Consider the following 14,976-nt stretch of genomic DNA (forward strand, 5'->3'; position numbering starts at 1 on the left):
CTTTTCAAAAACATAAAGATATCTGCCAAGATACCTACCAAGGAATTAAGGCAAGGAATCAAGGTAAAAACACCTACCAAGCAGTTTAGAGGGTCATTTTTGCCCTTATGTGAATGCTAAAAGCATTGTAAAAGTTTTATTTTGTTATGTTGACTCAAAAAAGCTTTACTTTTGTAAATTGAGATTTATTTCTGCATTATTCTACATTTCTGCATCTTTTCACCTACAAATAAAAATAAAACTATATGTTGTTATAGGAGATATATCCATTTGAAAATATCATTACTCTCTAGTTATGAGAAAAATTGAAAATTATTTTGTAACTTTTAACAGTGATTATTAAACATTTTGTCACATATTAGACAACAGTCAAATAGCACCTATAAATTTATCAAATTAAAAGAGCTCAATAAAATCCCTGTAGGCTGGAGTCGTAGCTCAGTGGCACAGTACCTGCCTGGCAAGCTCAAGGTCTTGAGTTTGATTCCCTGTACCAAAAAAAGTCTGTGAAACATGCAAATTAGCTTAACGTGTCTTAGAGAGTTGGGGTGATATCATACATCACAATTCATACGCCTATCTTCATCACTTGATTCAGTTTTTTTCTGAATGAGCATGCTTTCCCATAGGCTTCTTGACAAGATGCAGCTTGAGAGTACTGTCTGCTTTCATGGCCATCAGATGTGTAGAAACCTCAAGTTTACAAAGTCTAAAATATGACAAATGCTAAAATTAACCAATGTTGCTTTATGTGCTCCAAATTTGGAGCCTAAAAGATAAGACATCCCACTGAGCAGCTCCAACTCTGTTGCCCCTTAAGTCGTGCATCCAAATATTCAGTAAATATTTCCATAGCTTGCAAGTGTCAGGCTCTAGGCTAAACGTTGTGAATTTGATAATAAGCAAAACAGACCTGTGTTGTCAGAAGACTTAAACACTGATGTGGGTGAGCGTCTCAAACAAAATAATAACACAAAACACATCCTTATGGTTTAGATCTAGAATGTGTCCCCCTAAAGCCTTGTGTGTTCAGAGAAGGGGCTTTTGGAAGAGGAATGGACCGTGGAGACTCCACTTACCAGTGGGTTAAAGCTTTGCTGACGTCACAGTTGAATGTGCTGTGAGGAGGTGCCCCGGATGGAAACGGCAGACCATGGAAGTGGGATGTGGAAGGTGGGAGATGGATGTGGAAGGGCCCATCTCCCTCCTTGACTCCTCCCCTCTGTCTCTGCTTCCTGGCCCCCGGAAATGAGCAACTTTCTTCCTCCCAGACTCTTTCCACTGTGCCGTTTTCCCCTTGGAGCTGACCAACCATGGACTGAAAGTGTGAGCCAAGATAAACCTCTCCACCTTTAAATTGTGGGTGTTGGGTACTGTGCCCCAGTGACAAGAAAGTGACCAAGACACACATGGTTACACACTGCTATGTACTAAGAAGGAGAGATCCGGATACCAGACAGTGCAGACTCCTGTGCCGGACAGGGAGGTCAGTGAGCTCTCTTTTGAACAGGGGATGCAAGGAGAGTGACCTGAGAACATGGGGTCGCCCAGGAGAAGGTCTGAGGCCGGAAGGGACACTGACATCTGAGGAAGAGAAGGAAGGGTACCGCAGCTAAAATCTAGAAGGCAAAGAGGAAACTGGCATAAGACGAAATGGAAAGGAAGGGGGCTCTAAGCTGGTTTAAAATAATTGCAATTTAGACCAAGAGCAATGCAGAGCCACAGACTGGGTGTAAGTAGGGGAGTAACCTGCTGTTTGCATTTTTATGAAACCACCATTTATTTGTTTTGTGGATGTGCTTTTCTGCTGGGCAGATAAAAAGAGAATTTGAGCAAGAACATTTGACTCAAAGAACCTTTACATGAAGGCAAAAGAGGGTGTTTGTTAATAAATACAATTCATTCCTGTCATGACTAGGTATGAAATGAATTTTCAGCTTTAGCATTCCAGAAAATATGTGAATAAAAGTGTCATTGTAAATTTGCATAAGTACAAGTGATTCCAATTATCCTAAGAGAATTTATAACTGAAGTACAATACCATCTATGTTTGACTCTTTCTGGGTAGGATGCTTTTGAACATTCCTCATAGTAAATTTTAAAGCTTGTTTGGGATCTTATTTTACTGTTTTCTATCATGTTATTTCACCACTGAAGATTTTAAGTCATCAGGCAAATATGTTGTGCTGTTTGAAGAGGCCGAAGGGCCAGGACAGGCACGAATACTTGTTGTGCAATCATTAACTTTTCATTCTTTAAATACATTTCTGTTTAATATTGAAAATGTATTAACAGAGTGAGATGAAAAGAATAGCTATTTCTCTTTCTCCTCCTCCTTATACTCATGCACTTCATCCAGAGGGAAAAGGACAAACATAACTTCTCAGGGAAAAGAACATTTTATTCTAAAACACACTGCAAGAGTTAATTTATAAAAATAATCACTGGCAGGAAAAAATTATTAATAGTGATATTTTTGCCAGTCTGATGAGTTACTCTGAAATTAAAGGACAGGTAATCTTCCGTAGAAAAAGGAGGCTGAAAATAATTAATTAGTGCATATTCCAAAAAAGTAAAAGTTGTAGGCCTAGCACTTCTTCAATCTCATTCTATATTTCATATATTCCTATGGTTTTCTATGCAGTGCTGAATATAAAAATACACGGGCAATTTCACAATGTTGTATGTAGCCTAATAATGGAAGTGCTGTATTCTTTAAGAGTCTGCACAAAAGAAGACCATCAAAGACAAAGTTGAGGGCCAAGAATGGCTGAGTTTTCTGAGCCAATATTTGCAAGATAAGTAAGATTTGCCAGGAAGAGGAGGTAGAGAAAGAGTATGTAAAAAGCTCAGAGGGTAAAAACAACATCCTATGTTTCCAGAATTGTAAGCAATTTGGAATAGCTCAAGTATGGAGGACTATAGGGTCCTAATTCCTTGTGATGAATCTAGGATGATAAGAAATTTAAGCTTTGTATGCACAGAATTTTAAGCACTAATTATACAATGAGATAAGTATAAGGTATTACTGTCATTTTTATTATTCCTATTCCTTGAAAATTTTTGAATAAAATTGAAAACAGAATTAAATCATCAACAGGATTTAAAAGAATGGACACAATTCAGGCATTGTTAATAATGCTAATCAGTGTCATTTCACATCAGCTCTTTTTCTCTCCTACTTCTGCATTTTGTACTATTATATATAAGTAAAAAGAAAACTGGAACTGCTAACCATGTTTATCGGACAAATGGCTGATTGTGAAAATGTCCTCTAACTACATCCTCCCTGAGAACATCTGCATTAGGAAAATTGAATATTTGATAATCTACTCTAATGTTATTATATCTTTAAAAGGGGAAAATGGTTTTAGAAGTAGAGGTGGGTGCTTCAGAATTCAGTTGGCAGAGTGAAAAGTTTAAGGCAGAATTAACTTTTAAAAGCACTGCTGAGTCTTTCTAGGCTGCTCTGTAACAAAAAAAGGAGCTGGATTTTCCTTTAATGTACAGAAGAGGAAGCTACACAATGGAAAAGTGACTTTTTGAGGATTTTAATTTTGCTTTTTTTCTGCTCTTACGAAAGCTGACCCAGAATTGTCCTTAGCAGTTTTACCATTCTTCTGCTTCCCTACTAGCCTGACTCATATTTCCACAGGGATGAAAATACAGTTGCTCATTACCTTTTGTAGACTATTCAGAGTTGACCAAGTGCTTTATTCTACATCAGCCTAACAAATGTTGGGGGCTGGGTAGAAACCGCCTCATTTCCTGTGATATCTGTTTTAGAATTTCACAGAGTGAACAAGAGAAATAAATCAGTGCAATTAAAATAATCAGCAACTCATCAGGAATTCCTGCATTTATCTAAGTATTCATTTTCAAAAATTATATTTGATTTTTAATTATGTATATACAAAACACAGCAACATTTAATCATAAAGACAAGTTTTTCCTTTTTGCTTCATATTTTTGCATTCATAACTGACATTTTAAACTTAGCAGATCAAAATAAATGCATTTTTATCTCTATATGAGTAAGAGACTCTATCCTTATACGTATCTGTATCTGTGTAGGCACTATGCCAATAGGCAAGGCTTGTAGCATTATTTTTTAAGAGAAAGCAATAAATTGGCTTGTATTTAGGTAAACATGCTTCATTCAAGTAATTAAGGAGAGTACATACCTTGTGTGGTGGTATTTCCTTAGAGAAATGTGAATATTTCTCTTATTAATTATTTGGAAATTGTAATAACGAACCATATTGTTTTGAAAAATAATGGCGTAGGTAAAAGCAGTAACAAACAAGTCCTTCATTACAATTGTAAAGGGATCCAGTAACAAGGAAAGTGTGAAGAAAGTGATTGTGTTTGGGAATTACCTACCTGAGAGGCAGAAGTTGCTGGCACATGTCTTCAAAAGAATGTACATCTAAGGTATTTAGAGGATGAAAGAATTTTTAGCAAAAAGAGTTAGCTTTAGGCTATATTTAAATTTCACACAACAGCCTCACTGCTTTGTATACAATTGGAATATCCTTTCTAAAATACATGCTTTATTCTTCCAAATTTCTGAGAGTACAATTTTTTACTTTCAGAGGAAATAATGTCCTCCTTTATGTACATTTCAAATACATCTTGTGTTTTCAAAGTATTTGCTTTGCAGAAAAGTTGTAATGTTCTACAAACAGTCCTCATGAGGTCTACACTACTTCACTTGTTCACCTCTTATATCACTATGTTAAATTTATTGCAATTAATAAAGTAATATTGACAGATTGTGATTAACAGAAGTCAAAACTTGCTTCAGATTTCTTCAGTTTTTAACTGAATGTCCGTTTTCTTCACCAGAATACCATGTTAGAGTTAGATGTCACGTCTCCTTTGAAACTGCCAGGCTGTGACAATCCCATGTATCCAGCTGTCTTCTTACATTATCATTCATGTGAGTTACAGTCATGTCAGATTCTCCATGTCAGTATTGAATTCCTGATATTCCTGTCCAACTGCCGCCCTGTCCCACCTATTTGCTCAAGCCCGAAATCTTGTTACTGTCTTCCATTTTTCATCCCTCTCCTTGAGCTAGCAAATGAAATCCCCAAGCAAATCCTCTTATTTTCATCCATTCACTTTTTTGACTTCACTTTCACTACCCAGTTCTAGCTGCCTTATCTTTCTTTGACCATGGAAAAAATTATTTCTACAAAATTATTCTTGCTTTCATTTCTATTTTCTTCTAGTATTTTTCATACCTAACTTTTGTTTTCTGCTTTTCAATCTTGTCTCATTGTACTTAGCATATAATTCAAATCCTGAACATAGTCTATAGCAGTGGAGGGAACCCTATGGCATACGTGCCACAGCAGGCTGCTTGTATCATTGGAAACTGTAAAAGGTTCGTCATCCCTGGTCTATAAAGTTTTGCCCCAGCTACTTTTCTCATGCTACTTTTCCTCTTTACTCATTTTTCTCTATCTCAGGTTTACTTCTTATGTGCCTCTAGCTCCCTTTTTTTTCCTTTGAAGCTTTCATACATATAGTTCGGTTTCTCTGAATTTTTTTGTCCAATTGCTCACAATGTACACTTGTCTGTTTGTTTGTTTTGGTACCGGGGATCGAACCCTGGTTTTTGCACTTGGGAGGCAGGTGACAGAACCACTGAGGTAAATCCTCAGCCCCACAATGTACATTTGTACTTTGTGTGTAATTGGAAAACTAAATACTTTCTTTCCAAGATTCCCTCAAACCTTGAAGATGGTGCCAACCATATCTACTTAACAACCTTATTGTCTGCTTAACTAAGAGCGAGGGATTCTAAATATGACAGAATTCAATTCTTTATTATCTTAAATCATAGTTAAAATTTTGATACCAAGATTGGTAGATATTTCTGGAAATAGTTTCCAAGGATGACTTTGTAAGTTAAAAATCAGGATAAAGTATTCAGTCAGAAAGTACAGTGAACTTCTGTCAGGGACTCTATTTATGAAGTTTAGTGTTTTAAATACAAAGCATTGACATACAACATTGAAAGTAAAAAGGAAATAATTTCTTCAGCTTTCAGATTTTAGTAATACCTGATGAGGCTGATGAATCGTGTGTGTGTGTGTTGTGTGTGGTACTGGGGACTGAAATCAGGGGCACTCTCCTACTGAGCTACCTCTCTAGCCCTTCTTTACTTTTCACATTTTGAGACAGGGAATTGTTAAGTTGCCCAAGATGGCATGGAAGTTGCAATCCTGCTGCCTCAGCCTCCCCAGTAGCTGGGATTACAGACATGCACCACTGCTCATGTCTGAGTCTTACTCTTTTGAGTTCTACTGTGAGATTGTTATTTTCCTCCCTTATTTCAGTGTGAATAAAAAGGTTCCACCTGAAGGAACAGCAAGCAGATGAGGTGTACTTTGAAGCTTAAGAGAGCAGAGTCCATCATGTCCCTACAATTCAAGATTGCTGGTTTAGAGATAAATTTGATTCCATCCTCACCATCACACTATTTTGTGTTCAGTTTTCATAGCATCTGGTGGCACTGCAAATTTGATTGGGTGATCTGTCGTAATCTCCAGCTACACAAGATGAGGCTAGATTCTCCCAGTAGATTTCCTACTTGGATTACATTCTGCTATCTGAAAGAAAAGGTGTCATTTCACTGACACTTCAAACAAGAACACAAAGTGATGTTTCATGCATCTCTCGTGGTTGGAATATACATTTGGCTGTAAAACCTGCTGCTTCTTTTTTTTTTTGGTACCGGGGATCAAACTTGGGTCTTTGCGCTTGCGTAGCAGGCGGTGAAACCTCTGAGCTAAATCCCCGGCCCAATCTGCTGCCTCTTTATATAGTTCTTCCCAGATTTCCCTCATGTGTCACCTTCTTCGTTGTCCTAGATGCTCTTTCTTCTAGAATTACTTCCGGAACTATCACATCACAAGATAATTGTCAAAATACTATTCTTCCCATCCACTGAGCCTCTGCCTCTGCAATTGACTGTTGTTTCATCTGCCGAAATGTTCTCATTTGGATTATTTTCATTTGCCACCAAGATCCAAAAAAGTTTATCTCTGGCTTCTCATTCTACAATGTATAAAGTATTGACTCCTTATTAAACCCACCAAGTTACATGCATTTCTTTCCTTTGGCTTTGTTTTTCAAACAGTTTTGTGAGCATATGATAACCTGATCTCACCTTTCTCTTCTCCCATTTAAAAAATTTTTCCTTTCCCAAGCAATACCACATGCCTGACATTATTTCCCTACAAAGATAATCAAAACTTCTCTCTCCATGTCACTTTTTCTCTTTCTTTAAATAACGCATAATACTACATCTATTTCAGAAAATCTTTCTGGATTCATCATAAGGTTGTTAACAAAGTCTTCCTGTGTTTATTAATTATGTGCTAGGTCATTTGATAAGGCTGTCCTTTTCTATAGTTTTCTTCCATTCTTGAAGCACTGTTGCAACTTATTTTGTTACAGTGTGTTTTTGTTATTATCCACACCCTTTTACTTTCCTCTTTTTATGTATACATGTCAGTATTAGTTTGGTTTTTAGCAAGAGAAAAGAACTCCAAGGCCAAAATGAAATGTTTGGTGGATATGGATCAACTGTTAAAACCAATGAAACATTTGTAAAATCAAGCTTGAGCTATTGGCAGATGCTGCTAAAGGTTGGATGGCTGAAGCAACAACTGTATTCATAACAGCACAAAAATCTGGCAGGACATTTGCACTGCCATAGGAGGACATTGCCACTTGGTGCTTTCTGAGTTCTGTACATCTCTTCACCTCATCACCAAGATTTCTGCAATGAGTGTTAGATATCTGACCATAAATCATGTATTTAGGGAGACATAATCATGTGTAGGGAGAGTTGATATTTTATTCCTTGACCTTTTGTTTTTTAATTGAAAACATTGCCTTCTATGAAAATTCAAATGAAGGATGCGTCCTTCCAAATTGGAAGAATGTTCAAATATTGGTGCTGAAAACTCCAAACATATACATATTTCAGTACTTTTCTATCTTTTTCCCACTGTTTTAATCTGTGGCCTAGGAAATAGAAAAATATTTGTATTATTCTTTTTGATATTGTTGACATATTTTTATTGTTTATGCACTTTTTAAATTGATAGATAAAATTATATGAACTTACTGTATACAACATGGTGTTTTAAAATATACATACATTATGCCTGCTAAATCTAGCTAGTAAATATGCCCGACTTCATTTAGTTGTCATTTTTGTGTGGAAAGCACTTCACATCCACACTCTTAACATTTCTCAAGAATACAGTATACTATTAACAATAGTCACCACACATTATTCTGGCTTGCTGCTGTTTTTAGGCATGCTTTTGTAGCTTTGGACAATGTTTTCAAAGTGCTTTGCTTCAGTATGATTGTCTTTCATTCCACATGACAGAATTTTTCTCCCTGAGTTAGCATTTAACAGTGCTACATGTGTTAAATAATGAAACGATTTGGTCTTAAAATTTTTTATTTCAAAAAAATGTGTATTTTGAAAATATAATTCAATTCAAATATTTGTCTTACTTTCTGTGTCTGGCTGATGAAAACCACAAAACAGAATTTTATGTGTCTTATATTTTAACTTAATTACCTGTTTCCAAAGTGCAATCTGCTGGATTTTATTGGCAGAGTCTATCACAACTTTTAATGAGCCATGTCTTGCAAAAATAAAAAGCCAGTAAGCAAATAATTAAATCAAGTTTTCTTCATTTAAACACACAGGACTAATTAGATATTTTGGTTTAATTTGCTGGTAAAACATAGGAAATTTTAAATGATATTGGTTATTTTGGTGTACATTTCATTTATTGGTAGTATGAATCTATTTGAGGTGTAGAAAAGAAACAGCATCTTGTTTTATTTATGCAAAGTAAATTAGTATTTACATCATATGAAAATTCAGTTCTTATGTGTGTGTATGTGCATTTTTAAATTCTGGTATTATCGAACCCATAAATATTTAATTCAAAGTATTGTACCTATGTCTAAACTAAATGTTCATTAGCTTCAAAGATATCTTGACCAAAAAGAAATCCAGAATTGCAGCTTTAGTTACTTACTGTAGATTGATTTCTCCCTACTCAAAAATTTTTTAATGAAGTGGCAAATAAACTTGCTATTGAAAAATAATGCCTTGTTCTGTATATGAATACATAAAATATCATTATATAATATCATTGTAGCCATTCATCTCTTTTAAACTTCTTTGGTCAGGGCTGGGGACTTAGCTCAGTGGTTTCGCCACCTGCTGCGCAAGCGCAAGGAGCCAAGTTCGATCCCAGCTACCCCCCCCCCCGAAAAAAAAAACAAACAAAAAAACTTCTTTGGTCAGAGAAGGAAAAACAGAGTCACATCTTAATCCATATATAAACTGGATATATGCATCTACTAGAAATATCTTGAACTTATAAATTTGAATTAGTTTTCAAATTATAGATAATGTGTTTAAATGTTAGCAATTAAGTCCAAACTGAAAAGAATATGGGTTCTGTGCATTTGAAAATGTGACTAGAATGAAAAAGATGGAAGAAATACTCTTCCAGTATTCAGAAGCTCTTGTCCAATCAAGCTGAGTAGTTAGTCCTTACTGCTGAGCTTCACCGATGAGCAAGTGAAGTTCACGCCCTGCTGTTTCACTCCCATCTCCTGTGTTAATGTGCATGAAAACCAAGCAGTGTTCAGGTCAGATCTGCACTCTGAAAGCTCGCTGCTAAATAGCGAACACATAGCACAACAGCGTTTGTATATCACTGCTTTCAGGAAGCAGTGTGTGAGGTCCATGTCACTCTGTAGTTAGAGACCGACCTCCAGACACAGCGGCTGGATGAAATCATCTTGGTCCCATAGGTGGATATTTCCCTAAATTCTTCATCATTACTGGAAAAAAATAATACAGAATACAACTCGTTGACCTCAAAACCGCTATTCTAAAATCAATCTATTTCATTTTTAAACATTTATATATATCAAATATTCTTTCTGCATGACATTTTATATATTAATTAATTAATTAATTAATTCAGACAGGGTCTTGCTATGTAGTTCAGGCTTGCCCTGAACCCACTCTGTAACCCAGGCTCACTTCAAACTATTGAGGAGCCTCCTGCCCCAGCCTCCCAAGTGCTGAGATTACAGGCATAAACCAACTTGTACTTACATATTTAAAGAAAATTCAGATATTTCAAAGGCTATCTCTTCTCTGTTGAATTGATCACTATTAAGAGTTATGCATTTTTACTTCTATAATTATGAATTATCTTCTTTCCTGAGTTATCTTGATTGTATTCCCTGCTGAAAAATAAACTTCAATTAAATATCATTGCTTTTATTTCCCCCTAGGTCATTTTTAAGGTTGTGCATTGTCTAGGGAAGATGGGAAGACTGGTACCAAACAAGATAGATCAGTCGTAAAAGAAACAACCTGGAAAACTTTTAAAGGAGATGTCAAAATTAGAGTTTGGAGACAGGGAAAGAGTGGGGAATATTTTGAAGATTATTGACTATGAGGACAGTGCTTATAATAAGAAAGAGAAAGCTGGAGAACACTTCATGAAGAACTACTTCCTAGGAATCTCTGTGAGAGCCTGTTAGATGGAGAGACAGACGACTTACACCACTAATAGCCTTGTTTTAAAAAATATTTTTTTAAATTGGCAGATGAAATAGTATATATTTATCATGTACAACACGCTGTTTTGAAATATTTTTACACTGTGGCACATCTCAATTGAGCTAACAAGTATACTCCCTTGCATACTTGGCATTTTTTTGTGGTGATAATACTAAAAAACCTGCTCTCTAATGAATTTTCAAAATACAAACAGGCATGGTGGTGCATGCCTGAAATCCCAGCACTTGGGAGGCTGAGGCAGGAGGATCGCCTTGGGTTCAAGCCCAGCCTGGACTCCATAGTGAGTTGACAGCCAGTCTGAACTACATAGTGAGACCCTGTCTCAAAAAGGAAAAAGAAAAATTACATCCTTAAGTTGTTTCCTATTGCCTTATGTGGCTGGCACCCGAAGGAAATGTATGTAAAAATGTGGAGGCCACCTAAGCAGGCAGGATGGAATAGGCTACTTTCCGAACTTAATTAAGGGCAGGCTTTGAGCAGCTCAGTGAATGAATACTTTGGCCTCACATCAGCTGATTCTGTCCTCTGATAGGAAAACAAATTTAATTGACAGAGAACAAGCAAATAACCATGAGGACTAGAAGGAGAAGGCAGATGATTTGCTCTGATAGTAAGAGATCTTCACACTGGGCCCCAGACCAGGCTAGGCAGGACCAAAACTGGCTCTCTCCTCTCTCCCTGCCTGTGCCCAAGGGGAATGAAAGTGGAGAACAGAGAGAACTCCAACATACTTTTAGCTCAAAAGGCATGGCTGTCCTTAAATAGACGGGAACCACAGAGAGGGAGAGATTGGATCTTACCTCAGCAAAAAGCAACCTTATCCTTCTCCTTTTCACCTTAATTAACTCGCAGAATGCCTGGCCTAAGGCCTGATATACATCCCAAAGAGTTTCTAAGCCAGCTTGGAAAATGCTGTGTACCCCTTCAAGATCCACTGTGGAAATTAGCACAGAAAAACACGGAGAAGTCTCGGATAACATTTTTCAAAACTTGCTAGGTAGTGAAACTTATTTATACATAACCTGTTCACATCCTACCGAAAACACTTCTGGAAATACTGCAGTAAAAGAAGAGACCGTTGAAGTTTGCTAGGACTCTTCCATCCCAAAATGACACATATTATTCATAAGTATGCATTTTTAAAGATAATGTTTCCCCAAATATATATGTGGTGCTCAGTAAATTTGGAGTGAATCAAGAGCATTTTCTCCACAATGGATATTTCTAGTAGCTCTGTGGTAGTATGTAGGATTTGGTAATAGTGTGGTATCCCCACATTAATACTCCATAACTGGTAGCTCCTTATAGCTGAAAATTAACTTTTTTCTTATAATTGGAAAGAGGTTTTCACTGTTCTCAGCACCAGCGCAATCTACAAAGCTGTGACGCTGGTGTTTGAGTCTTTTACTCTTAGATTTAGTGAGTACAATGACAGTTCTTATTATAAATTGTATTTAATGTAGGTTAATTTTTTTTAAAACCTTCCTAACCCCAACAGTTCAGCACATCCAGAAATGTCTCCTGTTCTATTCAAATGCATTTCAAGTCCCTTGACTGATTTTCATTTTCTGACATTGCTCCGGTGCAGTCCTCAACCTCCCTCCTACACTCCAGCAACATCCTCTTTATTGGTCTGTGTTTCTATCATGAACTCTTCACAAAATAGCCCAAGTGTCACGTTCTAAATATAGCTTATATGCTTCTTTTGTCTCAAGTTCTTAAAATAGCGTCCCTTGCTCTCAGAGTAGAATCCAAAATACTTTGGCCTGCAAGTCTCTGTACTGTGACATCTCCTTTCCCCAATCCTTGGCTGACTACAGAGAAGGCATCTGAAGAGCTCTTTATGCCAAATCGGACTCTAATGGTCAGATTCTTCAGTGTTATTCATCTAATTCCTTCACTTCTCACTTTCTCAACTGCAGATTCTAGTTAATCTGCCACATCTGCTTACCTGACATGCGAGCCTTCTCGGAGGCTCTTCTGGTTCTCCTGGTGCTGTTGTTTTAGCTGCTTAGCTCATGCATCCTAGCAAACACCCCACACAGCAGTTCTACATTTTTTGCTGTCATTCATTTCTAGAACTGGGAGGTGCACTCAGAGGCCTTGGCAGAAAGGAAGTGTTATTGTAGTGTACACTGCCAAATGTGGGAACAAAACATCAGAGATCATTGTCATCGCCTTTCAGCTACTTGCTATGATTCGTTCATGTGGAAGGGCTGGGTTGTGAAATGATGTAGTGCCTTAGCTGGAAGTATGTCTGTCTGTCCAGAGTTCTGTAACCCCAACACGAATGCATATAAGAACTCGTCAGTGTGTACATGTGCATTTGTTTACCCACATGCTTTACTCCAAAAAGGATGAACAGTAGTTGTACTCTGAGGTGGGTGGTAGCTACCAGTTAGATTAGTCAATTTAGAATATCTTCTTTGGAAAGAGTTGATAGTAAAGAACCCTTATTTTGTAAGTAGCATAGGGAATGATGATTACAAAAGAGTGAGAGTATATTTTACTGTAGCTGTGGTGTAACTAGGTTTCCCAAATAAAGTGAGATCCTCAAGCCCAAACTACATTCAAATAGGTAGCGTGAAAAATGAAACAAAACAAGAGAAGATGTCTCAGGTGGTTTATAGTCTGCAGCGTTATAGTCACAAGGGGTCACTGTGGTGGTTCCAGAGTGAGGAAGATGGCAAAAAGTAATGGGAAATGGATTTAATCATTCCCAAGAAGTTGAAACAAAAATAGTTCAATTTCAGAGAAATTTTCTGAAATAAACATTTTGAAAAAAAGACCTAAAATGTCAGAAATGTAAGTCAATATTATATTCTTTATTCAACAGACTGCATGAATTTTTCACCTCCAACTTTGATCAAGGTAATCATATATAATACATAAAATTTTGTTTCATGAGTGTTAATCTGACTAAGTTTTAGATTTATGTCCTCTAAAATCAGATGGAGAACTTCTTCGTAAAAGTCATCCTTTGAAATTTTAATGGCCTAAAATTTTCAATATTGCTCTCAGTTTTCCTCCACATTTGTCATCCAGATCTTATCTGCACACCCATTCGTAATTCCCTCACGCATACATTAGTCACTTATAAATTCATACTTGTGACGTCAACTTGATTAATGATTTCTTTTTTCATAATCCTAGAGCTTAACGGATAGAATATGGCATTGACTGAGCTCTTGAGGTTGGAATGAGACATACTAATTACATTTTTTAAGGCCAACGATACATTCTCAGCCATGAAACTTTTTAATGTCTAGTATTTTTAATGCTTAATTCTTCAAATTCTCTCAACTGTAATGACAATGGTAAAATAATAATTGTTGCAGTTGCTTTTCTTAGTTCACACTCTGACCTTAAATCTAATTATGCCCAAACCTCTTAGAGAGAATGTGACCTGAATATTTGTTATCAAGTAAGAGCTTGGTCATTATTTGAAATACCAAATGCTATATAGTTAAACTGTATTTTTCTGTTTTAGATTTAATTTTCTCAAGAAATTATATTAACAGTTCATAGTTTTTTACAGTACTCCTGATTGCACAATTATCTTAAAAGCTTTAAATTTATTTTAAATAGAATTTTCAACAATTTATTAGCTATCCTCCACAGAAACCTCATGAGGTCAATATCATTATCTGTTATTTTGTGGTAAGCATATTAGGAATTTTTCTCCACCTACCAACCAGGGTGGCATTATTATTCTAAAAGACTGAGAGACAAATATATTTGCTTTAAGATCAAGTGTAAATTCATAAGGGAAATAGGAAATAGAGGTTGTGAAAACATGATCATAAAATTTTCCATGCAGTTAAATTATACACTCATTCTTACGTTGCCTCAAAGTATATAGAAAGTTAAATAGTAAATCCATATCACATAAAACAGTACACAATAATTACCAATATTATGAAAAAGACACTGTAAACCTTTTTTCTTACATGATAAATTTTCCAGGGTCTGTTGCTTGCCATTTGGACACAATTGTCTAATATGGGCAGGACTAGTTGTTTTAGATATGTACTCTGTGTCCTTCAAATACTACCCATTTTGAAAAAAAAAATACGCATTGTATATATCTTATATGCATATTCATCATAGATTTCAAAGTTGTAGTCATTTCTGCTTCAATATTTTTTATAACTTCAGAAAGAAACAATTTTGAACCAAATCACCAGGATATTATTGTTACTACTATTATTTTCCTGGTCCTAGGAAATGAACCCAAGGCCCTATATGCTAGGCAAGTACTCTACGACTGAGACAGAGGTTGATATTTTTTATCATCGCTCTGGGTGGGTAAAAAGGTA

The 14,976-nt window shown here is 36.2% G+C and overlaps 1 long non-coding RNA gene across 1 annotated transcript in view; it reads left to right on the plus strand.

The window, feature by feature from the left end:
• The first annotated feature begins 1,016 nt into the window (after positions 1 to 1,016).
• Positions 1,017 to 14,976, plus strand: part of LOC110347175 (uncharacterized) — a 31,244-nt gene continuing 17,284 nt past the window's right edge. The window contains exon 1 of the long non-coding RNA XR_002391614.2: positions 1,017 to 1,486. This is a non-coding gene — a long non-coding RNA (uncharacterized LOC110347175). The remainder of the gene's footprint in view (positions 1,487 to 14,976) is intronic.

This window comes from Heterocephalus glaber, unplaced genomic scaffold, assembly GCF_053883595.1.
Source record: "Heterocephalus glaber isolate CG9 unplaced genomic scaffold, H.glaber_assembly_v1.0 deba00001058, whole genome shotgun sequence".
Classification (NCBI taxonomy): domain Eukaryota; kingdom Metazoa; phylum Chordata; class Mammalia; order Rodentia; family Bathyergidae; genus Heterocephalus; species Heterocephalus glaber.